This window comes from Myxocyprinus asiaticus, chromosome 38 (assembly GCF_019703515.2).
Source record: "Myxocyprinus asiaticus isolate MX2 ecotype Aquarium Trade chromosome 38, UBuf_Myxa_2, whole genome shotgun sequence".
Classification (NCBI taxonomy): Eukaryota; Metazoa; Chordata; class Actinopteri; order Cypriniformes; family Catostomidae; genus Myxocyprinus; species Myxocyprinus asiaticus.
Window position 1 is genome coordinate 33,613,629 of NC_059381.1, and position 21,713 is coordinate 33,635,341.

The 21,713-nt window shown below is 37.9% G+C and overlaps 1 protein-coding gene across 4 annotated transcripts in view; it reads left to right on the forward strand.

Moving 5' to 3' along the window:
- The first annotated feature begins 7,662 nt into the window (after positions 1-7,662).
- Positions 7,663-21,713, forward strand: part of LOC127429346 (gamma-aminobutyric acid receptor subunit alpha-3-like) — a 327,245-nt gene continuing 313,194 nt past the window's right edge. The window contains exons 1-2 of one of the 4 annotated variants that reach the window (XM_051678328.1): positions 7,663-7,822; positions 7,986-8,128. The gene's annotated coding sequence lies outside the window, so the exon portion shown is untranslated. The remainder of the gene's footprint in view (positions 7,823-7,985; positions 8,129-21,713) is intronic. The other 3 variants (XM_051678324.1, XM_051678325.1, XM_051678327.1) reach the window with 3 other exon arrangements.

Genomic DNA, 21,713 nt, shown 5'->3' on the forward strand with positions numbered 1-21,713 from the left:
AGAAGTTAAATTACACCCCGTTATCTCGCATTTGCATGTGGTATGTACAAAAGTGTCCAGAAAGTTTAATTCAGACATTTATTTAAATGTTGCCTCAAGCATATGTCTGAACCCAAAATTATGTATTAATAAGTCCCCTTTATGCTGGACAGAGTGGATTGTGAGGGAGGTTAATACGCTTGGTGACCTATATGAGAGTGGAGTGTTGAGATCCTTAGAAAATATGGTTCAACATTTTGGGATTCCCAGGTCTCAATTGCTCTGTACAATTTTTGGGAGTAGCATACACCCCCCCTAAAGCTGCAGACACTGCCTTGATTACTGGTGATTGCTGCCTTTGGAAAAGGTCATGAGGCATCAGTGTATTACTCCCTGCTAATTCAGAGTCTGGGGGACGGAGTTTCAACTTCTCTCAAGTGACTATGGGAGAAAGATTTAAACTTGGTATTGGAGGAGTGAGTGTGGGCTAAGATTCTAAAAAACGTCAAGTCTACATCTAGAGATACAAGGGTGTGCCTTATGCAATTTAAGATATAACATCGATTCTATTGGACCCCCTCTCGATTGTATAGGCTTCTTCTTAAAGACACACCCACATGCTGGCGATGCCAATCAGAAGATGGGGACACAACCCATGTTTTTTGGTGGTGTGTTAAGATCCAAGAATTGTTGTTGAGTGTTCAGAGTTTTATCTGTGATGTATTGGGAACTCAAATTTCATTTTGCCCCAGACTCTGTATTTTAGGTGATGAGGCAGTCATTAATATAGGGGATAAATACATTTAAAAAATTGGATCCTAGCCAGTGTTATGGTTGGCAGACAAATTTATCTTAGGGGATGAAGGTCGGCTGGAGCACCTTCGTTTCGATAGTGGCACACAGAGATGGGCAGGGTGGCGGCATTTGAGGGAATGTCGTATAGAAGGCTAGGTAGCATGGATGTGTTTACTAAAAAATGGTGCAACTATTTGGCCATTGTGGAGGGTTCTCAGGGAGGGCAGTGGAGGGAGATTTGTAGTTTTAAATGTATGATTTATTTTTTTTTTTTATCTATTCTTAAGTGTTTCCTCTTGTCTGTTTTTTAAAATTTTTTTTTACTTTTTTGTATCTGTATTTGTGTGTATACTTTCATTTTGTGTTAGACCACTGGATGTTTGTAGTGTGTGTGTGTGTGTGGGGGGGGGGGGGGGGGGTGTTCAGGGGGAGGGATATATAATTTGATTCCATGTGTATGTTCTGTTTCTTCAGTCCTGTTTTGTGAATCAATAAAATGTTAATATCAAAAAAATTATTTTAAGCATATTTTTAAATTAACTATAGTTCATTTTAAATGGTCCAGTGTAACAAGTTAATTTTTAAATGTATGTATCTATCTCAATTACGAGTTGCATGCATCATAATTATATGTGACCAATTAGATGGCTTTAATGTGTTTTTTTAATCATTATGTCTGTCAGTGTCTGCGCATTTCTTATTGAGCACACTTGGTGTGCGCCTCTTATTAGAGAATGTGGTTGCTAATATTAAGCTAAATTCTCCATTATTGAACTTCTCCAACCTCTCCCTTGTGACTGGTGCACCGCGCGTTAAGTATTTGGTTAATAAATGGTGTTCATAATGAGGACATTGTGTTTGTTATCTTCCCTGTAAACTATCTAGTGCTTCTCTTGCATTTCGTTTGCAAGAGAAGCAGGATCAACCCTACAGCTTTGTTCTCTCTCTCTCCTGGTTAGTTGCACGTTTGCTTTTTATTCTTGCACCTGAACCCAACCATACCAATATTAATCTGTAAATATTATTAGGTTGAAGTGCGTTGATGTGGTGAGCTTAGTGTATAAGACCCTTTCTCACTGAAAGTAAGGCATTTATTTGGGATTTAGTGGGGTGATTTATAAATGGTTCCAATTATGTTTTTAAGTGTATTTATTCATAATAAATTTGCCATTGCAGGTGCGGTGTGGCCCTATATAACGCTAGCTGCTGTTTCTTCATACCCGTTTCATCAGTCACTCACTTGTTTTGGCAAACTTGTTGCACTACATTTTTCTTGTTTCTGCATTGTAGTGTATAACATTAAATTAAAGGAGCAATATGTAACATTGACATCAAGCGTTTAAAATGGGCACTGCAGTCCAAATTCAAAATATTGGAGAGAGTTGTCTCCCCCGCCCCTTCCTCCCCAGACCCAAAGCTCATGCGGGTTGCCAGGTTGAGGACACGCAACAGGAACGAGCAAACTGACAATGGCAAACAACTAGCCTTACTGTAAGTTGATCAGCTAATGTACACTACCGGTCAAAAGTTTTGAAACACTTGACTGAAATGTTTCACATGATCTTAAAAATCTTTTGATCTGAAGGCATATGCTTTTGAAATTAGTTTTGTAGACAAAATATAATTGTGCCACCATATTAATTTATTTCATTATAAACTAAAATGTAATTGATGACTTGGACCAAATAATAAAGAAAAGCAGCCAATAAGTGCCCAACGTAGATGGGAACTCCTTCTATTCTGTTTAAAAAGCATCCCAGGGTGATACCTCAAGAAGTTGTTTGAGAAAATGTCAAGAGTACATGTCTGCAAATTCTAGGCAAAGGGTGACTAATTTGAAGATGCTAAAATATAACACAGTTTTGATTAATTTTGGATTTTGTTTAGTCACAACATAATTCCCATAGTTCCATTTATTTTATTCCATAGTTTTGATGACTTTACTATTATTCTAAATGTGAAAAAAAAATTAAAAAAAATTATTATCATTAAGAATAAGTAAGTGTTTCAAAACTTTTGACCGGTAGTGTATATGTTTGCAATGTTTTTATTGTTTGCAAATTATAAACCAGCTCATGTGTATTTTTTATAACTCTGTCAATGTTAGCTAGATGTATTGCTGGCTTCCATAGCTGCAGCGCGCTGTGTTTGCCCGCTAACTTGTTTCAAATCTGGCAACCGGAGGTGTCGAAATACTATTAGGAATTGGGCAGTGGCGGGGATCACACAAGCCAAAACACAAACAGAAATTCTGGCCCGGAATGGACATTTCAAAGTAGAATATACTGGATTTAGCACTGTTTTCAGAAAAGCCAGTATTTCAACTTGGCATGTTTTCAAAATCTCTGATAACATATTATGATAATTGTATGCTTTAGTACAGTAAATTATTACATATTGCACCTTTAAAGAAAGTGGGAAAAAAAATACCTCATTATAAATAAATAATAAGTGTGTACTGTATGTTGTTCCAGAAATTAAAACATGACAGATACATACAAAAAATATTTTATAATAAATGCTTGCCAAATAAGAGCGAACTCTAACGAGTTGGGCTCAGGTGCATTCAGTAAGGCAGAAAATTAGATCCAGATCGGGTTTCGTGATAATAACGTGGGAAATTGCGCAATAAAAGGAACTTAACTTACACTTCCATTTACACCAGCACGCAGGCCTATAATCCACATTAAGTAGAACTGAAACTGGAGCTGGTAGGTCCAAAGATGTGAAACGCTGAAACTTCTACCTTATCTCCAGAAGTTAGTTATTGGTTCGTTATTCATTTGACATTCGGTTTCTCCTACACGCACTCTCTGGAGCCGACAATTTTACAACGACATCATTAGCACAATTAGGTTAAAGAATATGACAATATCATACAGGCATAAAACACTGAACTCAAACGGTCAACGCTTGTTGTAGCTGGAGAATTATGCCTAAAAATGTTCCAATGGGCTTTCATTGACTAGCGCTTGTAAGGGACCGTCTGAAAATTCCACCCACAACACTAAAACGTTGGAGGTGTCCAAGTATTAATTAATTAATTCAATTAAAGTGAAGTAAAGTTAAGACAGAACATGCAAGGCAGTTGCAATTTGTGTGGACTTTTCAGACGGTCTCTTATGCACCATAAGTGAATATTTGATTTTTTAAATATTACTAAATATTTAATATTTAATACGCTAAATATTACTATGCAGTCATAATGCATTGATATTTTGTTTAAATATAATATGTTTGGTCTATTTACTATGATGTTGGGTCACTGAACTATCAGTGGGATGAAAAATAAGAAAACCACTCTTACCATTCTACCATTCCAATTTAGGGGGCCACTGGGGGCCAGGCCTATTGAACTGTCCCTGTCTTGCAGAAGCGAAAAATTTCCCCTCGCGGATTTTGCGTGGAGTTCAAATTTGGTGAACTTTGACAGGCGAATTTGCTTGGTTTGGGCAGTGCTTCATATACAGTTGTGCTCAAAAGTTTGCATACCCTGGCAGAAATTTTGACATTTTGGCATTGATTTTGAAAATATGACTGATCATGCAAAAAAAAAAACCTGACTTTTATTGAAGGATAGTGATCATATGAAGCCATTTATTATCACATAGTTGTTTGGCTCCTTTTTAAATCATAATGATAACAGAAATCACCCAAATGGCCCTGATCAAAAGTTTACATACCATTGAATGTTTGGCCTTGTTACAGACACACAAGGTGACACACACAGGTTTAAATGGCAATTAAAGGCTAATTTCCCACACTGTGGCTTTTTAAATTGCAATTAGTGTCTGTGTATAGAACTTGTTAGCTCTCACATGGATGCACTGAGCAGGCTAGATACTGAGCCATGGGGAGCAGAAAAGAACTGTCAAAAGACCCGCATAACAAGGTAATGGAACTTTATAAAGATGGAAAAAGATATAAAAAGATATCCAAAGCCTTGAAAATGCCAGTAATTACTGTTCAATCACTTATTAAGAAGTGGAAAATTCGGGGATCTCTTGATACCAAGCCAAGGTCAGGTAGACCAAGAAAGATCTCAGCCACAACTGCCTGAAGAATTTTTCGGGATACAAACAAAAACCCACAGCTAACCTCAGGTGAAATACAGGCTGCTCTGGAAAAAGATGGTGTGGTTGTTTCAAAGAGCACAATACGACGATACTTGAACAAAAATGAGCTGCATGGTCGAGTTGCCAGAAAGAAGCCTTTACTGCGCCAATGCCACAAAAAAGCCCGGTTACAATATGCCTGACAACACCTTGACATGCCTCACAGCTTCTGGCACACTGTAATTTGGAGTGATGAGACCAAAATAGAGCTTTATGGTCACAACCATAAGCGCTATGTTTGGAGAGGGGTCAACAAGGCCTATAGTGAAAAGAATACCATCCCCACTGTGAAGCATGGTGGTGGCTCACTGATGTTTTGGGTGTGTGTGAGCTCTAAAGGCATGGGGAATCTTGAGAAAATTGATGGCAAGATGAATGCAGCATGTTATCAAAAAATACTGGCAGACAATTTGTATTCTTCTGCATGAAAGCTGCGTATGGGACGCTCTTGGACTTTCCAGCATGACAATGACCCTAAGCACAAGGCCAAGTTGACCCTCCAGTGGTTACAGCAGAAAAAGGTGAAGGTTCTGGAGTGGCCATCACAGTCTCCTGACATTAATATCATCGAGCCGCTCTGGGGAGATCTCAAACGTGCAGTTCATGCAAGACGACAAAGACTTTGCATGACCTGGAGGCATTTTGCCAAGACGAATGGGCAGCTATACCACCTGCAAGAATTTGGGGCCTCATAGACAACTATTACAAAAGACTGCACGCTGTCATTGATGCTAAAGGGGGCAATACACAGTATTAAGAACTAAAGGTATGCAGACTTTTGAACAGGGGTCATTTCATTTTTTTCTTTGTTGCCATGTTTTGTTTTATGATTGTGCCACTCTGTTATAACCTAGAGTTTAATATGAATCCCATAAGAAATAAAAGAAATGTGTTTTGCCTGCTCACTCATGTTTTCTTTAAAAAAAACAATTCTCCAAGAGTATGTAAACTTTTGAGCACAACTGTACAGCTACACTGAATATTCAGTGGCATATTAAGATTTCACATCTTCAGGAATGTTATGCCAACCCTTAAATATTGTTCTACTGACACAAGATATTTCTACGGTTCCCACAACCACAATGCAATGTTTGGAAAACGTTTTAAGAATTTGTTAGCTTGAGAATCGTTAAGTGCTGCTGCACTCTAGGGATAGGCAGATCGATCCTAAAGTATCGATATTTCTGATACTGATGTTGTATCAAGAATATCGATCCTCAGATTAAAAAAAAAGTTTTTAGTTTTATAAACTAGTGATAATATTATTCAGTTACCATGAAAAGAAATGCATATTATATGCTTCAAAGTTGGAAAAAACATTACATTAGCAGATAGCGTAGGATACAAAGTATTTGTTCTTCTGCACATCTTAACATGCAGAACTGCTAAAAGACAAGTGCAGTCACATACGGTGCTCGCACAGCTCAGCACTCTTTCAAACAAGAGGGAGCAGTGGTTGGCTGAGGTAATGACAAAAATACAACAGCTTCTGGAGTTAATTCACACTAAATAATGACCAATCTATTTGTGACATGTATTTGAATGGGTTTGCCTATAAGTTTATTTAAATTAAAATTTGATCAAACATTGGTAATGTTAATTGTTGTTAATAAATTATAGCCTTGCTAAAATGAACCATGGCTTTACTATAGTAATATTGTAGGATCCATGACTATAGTAACAACGAGCATAACCATAGTTTTTTGGAAACCATGGTTTTTATACAATTATCAATGGCTTTACTAGAGTAATACTCTAGTATCCATATACAATCAAGGAGCACTTTATAAGGAACACATGTAAACCTATTATTCATGTGATAATCTAATCAGCCAATTGTGTGGCAGCAGTGCAATGCATAAAATCATGCAGATACAGGTCAGGAGCTTCAGTTTATGCTCACATTAACCGTATCAGTGATTTCGAGCGTGGCATGATTTTTGGTGCTATATGGGCTGGTTTGAGTATTTCTGTAACTGCTGATCTCCTGGGATCAAGAACAACAGTCTCTAGAGTTTACTCCAAATGGTGCCAAAAACAAAACGCATCCAGTGAGCTGAGGTTCTGCAGATGGAAACGCCTTGTTGATGAGAGAGGTCAATGGAGAATGGCCAGACTGGTTTGAGATGACAGAAAGGCTACGGTAACGGTGAGCAGAATAGCATCTTAGAATGGACGACATGTCGAACTTTGAGGCGGATAGGCTACAACAGCAGAAGACCACATCGGGCACTGGTTTTACCACAGTAATATTCTAGTAACCATGACTGTAAAAAAATGGTTAATGGTTACTATCACTGATCTATAATATTGATATAAATGTTACTGTAGTAAAAAAAAAAAAAAAAAAGGTTAAACAAAAGTCTAATAATGTTCCATTTTTAGCCTGCTAAGTAAATATAAATTTTAAAAATAATATTTAAATGCCAATTTTTATCCAAAGAACTAATAATAATAATAATAATAATAATAATAATAATAATGATAAAAGAAAGATTAATAGAGCTATTGATATTAGTATAGGCATTGGCGATATTGGCCTTGATAAAACTTGGTATCGGATCGAAAAGAAAATAAGTGGTATCGCCCATCCCCACTGCACTCCCTACTGTTAATCGATGGTCATCTGCCTCGACAATGATCCGCTGCAAAGGATTTTAAACCCTCCGACGAGCGGGAAATTTGCCGCCATCCAGCACCAATCTGCGCGTGATGAGAGGAGGGGCGGGAAGGTTAGTTTCAATAGGGCAGGCTTTCCAACATTGCCAGCGCTCCCCCACTACCCTCTTTTCAGCACCACAGGCAAATACTTTAAAATTCACTCATTGGACATAAAGAATTTCCTGGAAAACAAGTGGAAACACAGAGGGGAAAAGCAACTGCCAGAGCTAAGAAAGTGAAGTCCGTCGGAAAAAGAAAAGGATTTATCTCTGGTGAGGTGCATTTCATTTTCTAATCATTGAATGGTGCGTAAAATGCTTGCCATATAGATTAGCAGATAGGGGAACGGCGTTAAAGATACGTACTTGTAAAAACCCGCAGTGTTTTATTCAAGGGTAAGTGTGTTTTTGTAAGAAGCACGTCATTTGTCTGAAGGTTTAACAGGTCTCCTTTCGACACAGCAGACTACAGATGCGCTGAGGTGAACCTGACCAGGCAGCAAGAGCTTTTCACGGGCAAGACTGACGACTCTGAGAGGAGATATCACTCAAATCATTTCACAGAAATTGTTTGTAAAGGTTGTTTTCTTACCCTTTCCATTTAATAAGCCGAATTTGTATTTACTCTATCGATTCACACAGTTGTAATAACGAATAATGCGACATAAACATTGCTTTACTAAGGTAAAAGTCAACGTTTTTTTTTTTTTTTTTTTTTTTTTTTACCCTTTAAGACTTGGCTTTATAATCGCATTTGTAATGGAAACGGTGCAAGAAAATGAATTGCAATTGTTACAATGAATAACCTTAACCTTTCGATTATTTCGATGTGAAATAGGCTACGAATTTATCGGATAGAAACGTATTACTTTTTGTCATGCGGGACTTTAATAGCCTATTATGAATGAATATATATATATATATATATATATATATATATATATATATATATATATATATATATATATATATATATACTGGAAAATAAAGCTTTGTGTCGGAAATATGATTTGTCACATTACGTTATTGTATTGATAACACTTCGTGCGTGCGTTTAGTGCAGTTTGCTCTGTCTGCTGATTTTCATATCGTGACAAATCGTTTGTCAATATATTTTTCGATTTTTTTTATGGTCTGCACGAAGTTACTTTATAAATGCGCTCAACAGTAAAGCTCTCTTATGCAACCAGTTCCTAATACAAGTGAGTTTGCTTCGCCTTTCAAAGCAAGAATGGGTGAGAGGCATATGCCTGTTTATTGAGGGGGAGAGAGTGTGTGTGTGTGTGTGTGTGTGTGTGTGTGAGAGAGAGAGAAAGAGAGGCTTTAGTAAGCAAACACATTGAGTATGTATGAATACACTTTATCATGTAGATCCAATAGTTACAAGCTGCTTATTTAACCCTTCTGAGCTGCTCAGCATCTTATCAAACCTTTTGTTGCAGACTTTTCCTCAAAATGTTAAAGTAACATTTCCCAAAATGAAAACTCTGTCATCATTTACTCATCCTCATCTTATTTCAAACCCAAATTATTTTTCTTTTACCTGTGAAACACAAAAGGAGATGTTAGGTAAAATGTTTATGCTGTTCCTTTCCATACAATGAAAGTGAATGGCGATGGGATTTCAAATGGTCAAGAGCTTTCTAATATCTGGAGATGAAAAGGGGATAGACAAAACACCAGCCAAGTACAAATATGTCTCAGTTTGGACAGGGTTGACATTTCGTTTGTGTTGGCACCTCTGAGTCACCTCAGAAGAGAACAGTATCACAAGCTACAACCAAGGGTCTTAACACTAGTTTATGTTTTGGAATTGTCTGTCCATTTTAAAAGGATATTTAAAATGAGTCAGCAGTGAGAGAAATTAACTCATATAGCATTGTGTCTAGCACATCTGTGTTTTGTGTGTAGCCAGACCCCTGAGAGACAAGTAGAAAAACAGCTGTGAAATGGACTGGAACAGATTGAAAAACACATTAAAGATTGGAAGACAGTAGCCCAGATCTCATGGCAATGCCATAGTGATGAGGGCAGTGGCAGATGAGAAACATGATAGGTTAAATCCCAAAGTATACTTCGGTCAGACGCGAACGCTAAGCGCATGCATACAAGATGCGTGACGCAAATGTAATCAATAGCAGAGTGCCTGAGCACTGAACATGTATGGCCTGATCTTTTTAACCGGGCTCACTCTGAACGTGCAGTACGGAACTATTTGCACTAAATAGTGGGTCCACAAGGTGGCAGCACTCACAGTTGAGCCATTGCTGTCACAAAGAATCGCTAGTAGAAGATTTAATCGCCACTAAGCCACAGGAGATGATTGTGGAAACAAAAACTGCATCCGGAATCAGGAAAATTCTGCCTCTGGAGGCTGTATATGGAGGTAGGAAGGGATCAAGGCATGTCCGAATCCAGTGTACGTTCATATCCTGTCTACTGAGACATCTTCATCTGATCGATTTTTGAAGGCAGCATAGATGTATCTTTCGCTGCCTATGAAATCCTACAATCCTGTGCATGCCAACAATAGTGGGTGTGCACATCAAGAGCGTGTGTGTGAGGAGGTCAGGAGATGAGCCATTTTTTTTGTAAGGTAGCCATTTTCAGCTAGCCTGTGAGCTCTGCTCAGTCCACACTTACAATTATAGCTCCAAATGCAGTGCTCAGAGCGAGAAAACAAGACCTCTGCAAAACCGAGAGGAGTCGGTAGAGGTGAATAGGTGTACCGTACTCGTTCACATCCGCTCCCTCTCTAGATTTGGGTCCGCTCACTTCCAGGAAAGATTAATGCTCTGCATTAGCCTTTTACTTTAGAGGAATGGTGCCGAAGTGATTAAAGTTACTGGGAAGCATTATTAGTTTGTGCTGTTGTTCTCACAACCATCCATTATTCCTGACCTAAAACTAGTGCAAGTTCCCAAGACTTCAAAACTGCTTGTCCATTATCAGGCAACTGAAATTTGCATTCTTAAATTGAATTAATTTTCATTCACTTATTTATTTGTTTATTCGTGAAGGCGGAGGGTGTCAATGCTATTCCAGAATTTTGGACCCTCTTCTGGTGTCTCTGACATTTGACCACCTGTTTTAATCGAAATGAGTCATGACTCATCAACCAAGGACTGCAGGTTGCTGTTATTAACCTTGCCCTTCCTTATACACCATTGTTTTTAATATCCCATAGAAAGAGCAAAGGATGAAGATTACCTCTTAACTGTGACTGTCTCTGACTTCAGCCTCTTTTACATTTGCCAGTATGGTGAAGAACAGGAGAAGTGAAAAATCCAGATTTACACATCAGACTGGGATGACTGAAGAAAAGTGTTGCCTTTTTCTAGTAGGGAAAAAGATGTCTGAGCTCTCTGAAACCTTAGTATTTGGTATTCCTTGATGACTCAGCAGTTTTGACTCCTCAGAAGTGGGATTATTTGACAATCCTCATTTCAATTTGCATGCAGTCAGCAGGAGAAATACACAAAGTAGAGAGTGCTAGCTAGACAATCATTTACAGTATGTATTCGGATGTCTCAGACGAGACCTGGCCAGGTCACCCCTGCCGAAATAGGTCATAATTTGTGTTTTTAAATCTGGTCCACAAAATGGGACACTGGTGTGCTTGTGTTCCAACATGACTTTTTGACTATCTTAAACAGCATTACCAGAAAAACTATACTGGTGAACCAGCTTGGTGGAAGTTTTGCATTGTCCACCAGCTAGACCAGCACCAAACCAGCACTAGCCAGCATAAACCAGCCTAGACCTGCATTGGAATTGCATGCTGGTTAAGCTGAACTTTTCAGCAGAGACGTCTGGTCCTGAAATGCTATTGTCGGCCTGTATGGCCTCAGTCCATTTAGGAGTCATGTCATCTTTTTTTAATAATTTTGTGGTGACATATCACGTGAAACCCCACAGCCAGGAACAGCACAAAGTTTGGTGAATCGTATCATTCATATCCTGTTAACCCTCCTATTCTGTTAAAGAAGTGTACTTTACTGTTTCTGTCATTTTTGACCAGAAACCATACAGGTGTAATTGTTTTATTTTTTTTAAGGAATGATAACATTTCTTCTTCCCTAAAGTGAAATCAGTAAAATTCAGTACTTCTTTTGGAATTGTTTAGATCTTATTTACATATACATTTCTTGATTTCACCATTTGCATATGCAAATAAACAAATTTATGTAACTTCAAAACAGTAAAAGCCTACTCTGTAAGTTGAAACATGATGAAAATATGAGAATGTGTCATGTATTGGGGGCAGATAGCTGCCATCTGGTGAAAAAAATAAATAACATGACTTGAAAATCATGTTATGACAATAATAGCCAGTAGATGGCTGCAGTGTTCTATGCAGCCACCTACTGTGTAGTAATTGAAAATTATATCACAAATTATGTCATATATCAAGATATATATTTAGACATTATCAAACTATTATTTGTCAATGTTTAGCATTTGTTTTTGTTGTATTAAAGTGTCAGTTTTTGCAATAATGTCACATTATGCTTACTGTCAAATCTGACCTGGTGTTACAAAGAGAAGCATAGAATAATAATTTTGTTACAAATAATTTATTTCAAAAATCAAAATTTAATAATTAAGTAAATTAATAATAATGTTAAGAAAATGGACAGCAATAAATAGTAATGGACTGTGAAAATTCAATTAGTGTATAAAACAGAAGACTCAGACTTTGTTCTTTGTTCTCTGTGTGTGTGTGTGTGCGTGTGTGTGTTCTGCAGTGTGGCTGATTTATACAGGGCTCCAGACTGGGAGTAAATTGTTGCATTTTTCCTAACAGTGCGATTAAACTTTGCAAGAGGTCTTACTGCTGTGACTACAAAGTTGTCCGACTGTCTGATTATGCGCTGTGGTTTTTTGTTGCGTATGAGAAATACCAAACGGCAAACGTTACAAAAGCTAAACAAAACAGCTCTACCTGGATCAGTCACCGCGACTCAATGAACAGATCAGAGCAGAGCATGTGTGATTACACGTGGACCTGTCTCAAGCTCTTAGCCGCACAGATCACCAAAGACTGCGTTCCAAACTGCATAACCCACCCTCTGAAAGGCATTTTCAAGGGAGAGCAATCATGATAGTCATGCTGTAAGATCGCTTTAAACAGAATTTCCAATAAAAATTACTTATATAGGGAGTTCTGAATTACCCTTGTTTTTGAGCCCTACACCTTTTAGCCTTTCAAAGCTCTCACAGTGGATGATAAAGGATGATCACTTCAGAATGGAACATACCCATAAACAGTGCTGCAAGAAGCACAGGCTGGGTCACGGCACCAGTGCTACCGCTTTGAAATGTTAGTCAAAATTTTTTTTCTATTAATTTACTATGGTTGGTCAGTTTTGCCTGTGAACAGTAAAAGGTGTCGTTTTTTATTTTATTTTTTTATTTATTTTTTTAACGACTACTTAGATTATCTAATCAAGTCCAAATTTGTTTTGTGTGTTCAGATGGCAAACGGAGGAAAATTCACTAAGTCTTGTATTGCTCAGATAAAGGAAACAATTTTTATTACACCGGAAAAAGGGATTTCGGTAAAAATTACCAAACAGTATAGGACTGTTAAGGATTAATAGTATCTTTCCTACTTCCCCTTATTACTTCACTGTGACTTGCTAAAGACTAAGGTGTTGTTGACATGTAAATGTGGTCGTTCATGTGTTAATTTGGTGTTCTGACTTTAGAAATCCAATGATTTCAGAATGAGCCCTTTTTGCAGGTTATTTTCAACAGATGGTCTTTTTGGACAGGGAAGGAAATTTACATTGAGTGTGTCTTTATGCACTTTAAAAGTTTGAATTTATTGCAGAATAAAGCAATAATTAGTCTTTGTAAAATGTCATTAGTTCGATTGAAATTGTACCAGTCTGTTTTTTGCTAAATCAAACTAACAGACCTAGATAACGCTATTGTAGCTTGGCTTCATCCGAAATTGAAACACTTTAATCGGACCACTATTGGTTTCATGTGTATTTTGTTGATTCATGTCTTTTATTTTGAAATGTTTAGTTCCTGTTTCCCTTGTCATGTGATTTCTGTTTTCCCTCCATGTTCATGTGTCATGTTTTCATTGGTTTATTGTTTAATTATCTTGTTATCAGTTCTGTTTGTTCATTGGTTTATGTTCCCCCATGTCCATGTATTTAAGCCTCATGTTTTCCATTGTGTCTGGGTTTAAGTATTGAACGAATGTGAGTATAGATGTTTATGGCATGTTCATGTTTAGTTCACGTGTATAGTTAGGGCATTCACTTTTGTAAATAAACTGCACTTGGGTTCTTAATCTTCATGTCATCTTTGTCATTGCCATCATTGTTAGCAGCCAACATCGTTACAGTTGGCCTCTGTGTTATGCGGATACTCTGGAAAAACAGAGGTGCTGCGCTATGTTTATTTAAACCAGAAGTGGAATGCGCAACAAAGCAGAGAAGGATAGCAACAACACAAAGGTATCATAGCGATTTTTGTTTTTGGATGGATCAGTAGTCTGTATGCCATTCAGACCTGTGACACATTGATGTGCCTCAATGTTATCCTTTTGTCTATATTCTGCCCATTGACTAATCCTCCTCTATCTGTCTGCAGTAGTAACACCCATATATCGATGCAGAAGCATCAGATGTTTTCATGATCTTACATGGATTATTTTTACAAATTCCATCATAAAATACAATAAAAGAGGGTAACGGGTGCATACCACGGCCAAGGTTAGCATGGCAGCCTTAGCATTAGCGTCATGAATGCAGAATGTAAACATTACAAATTACACTATCTACTTGCATATATATTGCTTTCAATTATCATTGAGTGGTTATAACATCTTTTACTGCTCTCATGTGGATTCAATTCATAGAGTGAGGCAGAAAGCATGATTATTGAATATGCAGCCTGAAGAAAATGGATGCAGAACTGTTCCAAGTACTCAGACAACAAATACTAGTAATCGCTTGGAAAATATAGACAAACCATAGATTTTCTTAATCCTTTATTTATTCAAGACATCTCTGCTCAGTCTAAATGTTATTATTACACTTCACACAGAGTTTATAACTATAATGTCCTTATAAATTGAAGGTGTTAAGTGAAGAAAAGTAGAGCTCGTATAGTTAGAACAATCCAGGAGCAAATTGTGTCATCTTACGTCAATTGCTTATTTCTTCCATAGGGATTTCATAAAATACTTTATAAAAGAGTTCTATTGCTGTGTTCCATTCATGTCGGAATGTGGGATATTCCTACTTGATATCTCTGATATCCGATCATAAAAGCATTCCATTGTCAGATGCCCGGAAGATGACGTTTAAGAAAACAGCAACCCAATTGGTAAACAATGCCGCAATGCTAGCATTTGTGCTACAGGTATGCGATTATCAAAGAGAGTTTAATTTACTGTGTTTATACACCTGTCTCTGAAAACATTTGTTAAACAAGTTTTAATATCATGTAATGTAGGAACTTTGACTCATTTATCAAATGACTCATGACTCATATTATTTAATAAAAGTGAATGTTTATCACTTTTTGTATATCTCTCTGGGTGCCAACCTGTGTGACGTCAAGCACCTGCATCTCGGTGAAATCGGAGTTGAACATTTTTCCAAGGTTCCAAGTTGGAATACCGACTTCAAGTGGCGTTCCATTGCACTTTTCCTAGTAGGAAGTTGGAATATCCAACTGTCTGAGAATGCAGCTTAAGCCATGAACCAAATCAACCAACTCAAATTCAAAAAAGTATTTTAAAGTTGGACAAAAAGACTAAGACTGTGTACACAACTGGAATGAAGTACAATCTTGTGAAGTATTGCAAATGGTGTAATCAATTACAAATGATGAAAAAATATAAAACTATTGATTTAGAGGTGTTGATTACATGCATAGAAACAATATATTTTAACTTTATTGCAAAATATTCAGAAATATACAAATATATATACTGTAAGTAGTTTGATTCTGAAGGGAGACTGCATCATTCACAATATGTCATGGAAATGGACGGTTGCTGCTGGGCTCTTGCTGCAACAATTCTCTGATTGGTTGGTCTCTTTTCAGGATCATGGTTAGTGTAGTTCTTTACCAGGATTTTCAAGAAATTAAGTTGGAAAAAATGCAGACAGAGGGCTTCAACAGAAGCATATATATCAGGGGTACTCAATAGGCGGATCCGGACCGAAGGACAATTCAGTCCGGTCAGAGATCTAAATCTTTGTGCTAGTTATTTGGCACTTGGCCAAGTGATTGTGTAAGCATACGTGCACATTCACACGGAGCGGGAATAAAGCGCGCTCAACGATAGACAGAAATATTTCTCTCTAGAGTGGGAATACGGCACGTCCAGCGCTACGCGATTATTCCCTAGTGCTGAACGCACGTTTATTCTGCTCTCCACGTGTTGCCTCTTTCCCAGCTAAAGAGGTGCAGCATAAAGCCTCATTTACTGTATGTAGTTGCATTTTATCAACATTATCAGAGACAATGCTACAGATACTGGCATCTTTCGCTTAAACACACTGCAGAAAACAAAAATTAAGCAAAGTGAAACTATCTTCCTCTGTCTGATGTGTGATTCATACGGTTCAGCTAAGCCAGGTCTGTGTTAGGACAAGTTAACGTGGCGCCTTTAGACAATAAGGTTCTGTCTACATTTTTCTTTATTAATCAGCATGTTACGAGCCTTTCATAATAAACAGATTTTTGTTCTAATTTTGTGAAACTTAATCAAATGCCATCATGGCATAGGTGGCAAGGAAAGCCAATTTATACTTAAAACAAACAGTATTTTAATGCTTTACTGTTGTTATGTAAATTGTTTGTTTGTTTGTTAGTAGATTCTCACTTCAGGGGACACCCCTGAACCCCCATACAGTTTTTTTTTATTTTTATTTTTATTTATTTATTTTTTATCCCTCAAAAGGCCTCCTATGTCCCATACACATACTGCATATTCTGAATGTAAAAATATTTAAACACAAAAACTGGATTGCTGTTATTCAGCTTCAAAAAAACTGTTGATCTTGTCTTTTAATATTCATATCCAAGTGCCCTCGATTGATGAAGACTTGATTAAATATTTTAATCTTTTGGTAGAATATCCCTCAGACCCAATTACCTTGGCTGTCTCTGGGCCCCCAATGTCCTCATCCCTGCCCAGTTTTGATGAGACTATTTTGACTTTAAGATTTATTTTTTGTATTTCTTTACGAAGTACTAATGCTGCCAATGTGGCAAGTTATAAAAACTATTCAAAAATATATATTATATAATTTCAAAGCCATATGACACTGTGTATGCTACATATTATTATCTGGACCTTTTCTGGGAAGGAAATGTAGAGACTGGACCTCTTGGAACTTTAATTGAGTTCCCCTGGTATGTATCATCAATTAACAGTTTTAAAGCTTTCAAGGTCTTTCTTTAAAGGTTTTTAGGTTATCATTAAAAATCAATTCGCCTATAAAGAGAAACTGAATGGGATTTTTACTTCCAGAACCAGACTGTTGCTCTCCATAGAAACAATTCATTACCCAGTCTTTTAGCATACCATATAGTAGACTGATTTACCTTGATACCATTGTGGAGTAAGAGATGTTATCATGAGCTTAGATCACTGTCTCTTTCGCAGCATAACCAGAAAGGACAGTATAGCTGGGGGTTAATATGTTTTGACAGGAGGTAAACTAGGTGAGCCATTTTAATGGCAAGAAGCCTCTAAGGGTGTCGCTCAAGAGCTTGTCACTCACTAGTACAAGCAGTGAGCAGACAGCTATTTGTGAAAGGAAGGTGGAACAGGTGAGGGTTAGCCTAAAGCGCTTATGATTGTAAACCAGACTGCACAATGTCTTACAATGATTCACCTCTTGTCCATAAGGAGCTGTTGTGCACAAGTGCTGCTCAAGTTTAGCCAGTTTGTTTAGAGTCTCAAATTTTTGGAAAATCAAGATATGGTATTTGATGAAGACAGCAGCCACCACAACTGTCACCTTTTACAGGTAGTTGTCAGGTTTTGCCATGCATATAATGTCCATTATAGTATCTTTGAGGGGAGGTTTTGTCTTCATTTCAGTGTTGAGTCAAACCACATCTAATAAATATTGATAAACTTCAGTTTAAAGGGACATGCCCTCATCAAGCAAGTTTTTTCTTTGTTCAGTTTTTTATTGACAGCCGAACTTGAAGTTGAAGAGACTAAAGTAAAGACAGTAGACTTGCAAGTCAAAGATAAGGACATAATTAATTTCAGGTCAAGCAAATTGAGGTCACAGCCTCACCGTAGCTCAACTTAATCATCTTCGCAGAATTTTATGTGGCTGCTCGCTCAAAGGCATTTAATGACCGGGACTGGATAAAAATTCAGCCCACTACCCATAGTGGGCTTCGGGCACAGCATAGGACGATTACTCAAAACTCGACCATTACTCTTCATATCTCTCGTCTGGCCCTACAGTCTTCGTTAACTACGTGTTGACTGGAGCACACTAATTTTTTCCTGCCTGCCAGAGCCGAGTCAACTTTTTACTTTGTTTCGAACCTATTAATAATCTTCCCACTCATTGTTTAAATTATAGTCAGCTGGGATTGGAGGTGAGCCAGATTGTGGCTGATAATGGTATTATGATTTCAATTAGCATTAATCAGAATGAGGGAGGGAGTCACAGATTGCGTCAGCTATTGATCAAACCTGAGGGATCAAATGTGGACGGTAGATTATCAAATTGAAGCATCTGGAATTGGCATGAGATCACAAGACTGTTGGCTAACAGATAAGTTGTTTACGCAGTGTGTAGAGATGAGGGCAGAGAGCCTGAAACCTGTCAAGTCTGACAGGCCAGAGTGCCTCAGCAGGAGAGATAATACACAGTGACGCACATGGCACTTAACTGATGGTATTGATAAGTCATGAGTCCCACCAGAGCACAGGCATCTTGTGTTTTGTTTACCCTTTAGGTGACAGTCATCTGTGAGGCACAATGTAAGAACGTAGAGGACTCTCTCTCTTCCTCAGTGGCTGTTACACCTGACAGGTTCCACAAAATGTTTCTCTTCCAGAAGGATTAATGAGAGTGAACGCTCAGGTCTCTGAGAGCTTGGAGGAAACAGCCAAGCTCCAAAATTACATGAAACTTTCAGATAGGAGTTCTGCAGCATTTGTGGTGCTATATACATTTGTGGACATGAGCAAAACCCTAACTCTAACCTTGACCCTAATAACACCAGAAATACCACAAATATGCTGCGATTGTGACATTTCTATAGTTGCTTAACATTCCCTTATTTAGGGCCTGGGCAGCTCAGCGAGTATTGACGCTGACAACCACCCCTGGAGTCGCGAGTTCGAATCCAGGGCATGCCGAGTGACTCCAGCCAGGTCTCCTAAGCAACCAAATTGGCCCGGTTGTTAGGGAGGGTAGAGTCACATGGTGTAACCTCCTCGTGGTCGCTATAATGTGTGATTCTCGCTCTCGGTAGGGCGTGTGGTGAGTTGTGCGTAGAACAGCGTGAAGCCTCCACACACGCTACGTCTCCACGGCAACGCACTCAACAAGCCACATGATAAGATGCGCAGATTGACGTCTCAGACATGGAGGCAACTGAGACTTGTCCTCCGCCGCCTGGATTGAGGCGAGTCACTACGCCACCATGAGGACTTAGAGCGCATTGGGAATTGGGCATTCCAAATTGGGGAGAAAAGGGGAGAAACAAAATTCCCTTATTTGGACAGTAAAATGTGTGCAATAATCACGGATTACAACAGGTGTAATATTTATGCAATTAGAAGGCTAAAAAAGAGGATCAACAGTTTGCACAAGCACCATTGATCAATACAATTTATCCTGCAGCATATTGGACACTTGTAAAATGTATTAATCTTTTACAAACCCGCCCATACACCCATGAGATTTCCATGAATTACAATAGCTGCTTTTCCACCATCGGGCAGAACATTAGATGTTCCAACATTGGGTAGATTATGCTACATAGCTCAATAAAACTCATATAATATATGATTATATTATTCATATAATACTTTGTCAATAAATGTCCTTTTTTTAGCTAGTCTGGGAACTTTTACCGTTCTGTGTGTTCGTGTCTGGTGGCATGCAAACCTCTCAGCAAATGATGGTAAACCTATCGCCATTTTCTTTTTGCTTCCTCCTTGCGAAATGGGACATGTCTTTCTTGCGCTTTAGCTGAGTTAAAACCAGGAGAAAAAGCAGTCCTTAAAAACTGGACTATGAGATCATCCTCCATAGTGCACTTGCTCCAATGTTTACCTCTAGTGGCATCGCCAACTGACGTATTTTTTACATCACAGTGGAAAAAGAAACTAACCATGCCAACTGGACTAGATCACCACAGAGTGGCACAGTTTAACAACAAGACACTGTTCAACCTGATGGTGGAAAAGCAGCTATTGTATCCACCACACATAAATTAAGTATGCTACTTCTTCATTCATATTAAGATATGAAGGTGAACTTGAGGTTATACTTTGCCCAATACTATGGACAGTTCACGTGTCTTTGTTACCTCATTAGTTCCATTAAAGTTTGTGCAGTGCTACTATTAAGCCATCATTTCATTCATAGAAGTCATATGGATAGAAGAGCTTTGCATTATCTATCCTTTCCTGAGCACTTATATTTCTTGCCTGCGTTCGTTGGAGAGAGCTTTACTGGAGCAAGTGTATCATAAATGTACTTTTTGACATTTGAGGCGAGAAGCCTTAAAATCCCTTTCGCCCTCAATCCGTCCGCCTGTCATCCCTTGCATGCGACACACAAAGAGCGGTGCTGATGCAACAGGGTCGATAGGTCATTTGATGCAGACACATTCAGGCAGGTAGACGTTTATCTTGACACTGTACAAGTTTGAGTTCATTTCAAAATTGAAGCACTGCCCTCTGGAGAACTCTGACGATTTTGTTCTTTACTCTTTATAATGGAATTGCTGTTTCCCTTTTGTCCATTTCCATTTATTAGACTGTCTTTGCACCCTGGAACAAAGATTGGTTTGTATGTCAGTGCTTTTGTGAATGGGTTTGTAAGAGGGTAGGATTTTGATGCTCTCTCACTGAAACTATTAAATCATAGAAACTACAAGCAAACAAGCAGTGATGTTGTGATGTTTAGCTACGTGTGTTATGATTTAGCAGAGTACTTCACCTTCAAAACTTACAAAGAGTTTTTTTTTTTTTTTTTTGGGGAATAAGTCAGTGCTCAATCTGGTTATTGTAGAGTAATTTTGTATGTTCTTTGTGGTCTGCTTGATGAATCCACAAGATTAAGACTAATGTTGCCTTCGAGTCATGTCAAAATTATTGTATTTACAAGATGTGTGCACAGAAAGCCATCACAATGTCGCAATTAGCTACCAGTGGGAAACTTGGATTTTTTTTTCCCAGTTGGGGGAATATTAATTAAAGAATCATAGCAGAAGCTAATTGGAATTGGTCATTAAGTGTTAATTGTGAATGTTGACTGTACAGTGTAGTTTGTATGTATTTTGTGTACTGTTAATGAAGAATAGCTATAAAGCTTGCCAAAAAGTTCAACTTGTTTATTTGGTTTAAGAGGTGACAGGCTTGCAGGTAAAAACCAAAGCACAAGAATGATAAAATACACAAATAAAACATCAAATACACACCTAATGCGCTTCCTTACTATAATGTTCGGCCAATATATCACGAAGACCTATAAAATATATATAGGCCTATAAGATATTTGGTGTTTTTAAATTATCGGCATCGTCCAATAAATGTTTTCCATGTTTAGCCAATTCATTTTGGATGACACGATGGTACCAAGCATTGCCAAAGCAAAGGCTACTGCTAAATTTAAGTCAATTTAATTATTTCTTAGAAAATGACATGTACATTAAATGGCTATCACATATTAAATTGTGTGATATAATATTAGCGTTATATCGGCCTGTCAGCCACCCTGCTCTCTAGATACTGGCATAGGGCATTTAAAAAACCCATATCGGTCGATCACTAATCTTTACTAATCCTTACTAAGCTTCACAAAAAAATCATACAAAATTTTTCAAAGTATAAGGTCAGGTTTGTTTAACCATGGCACCATCAGAAAGTGACAAAGTAACTTTGTTAACTAAAAGTACTGGCCATCTTGCCATGGAA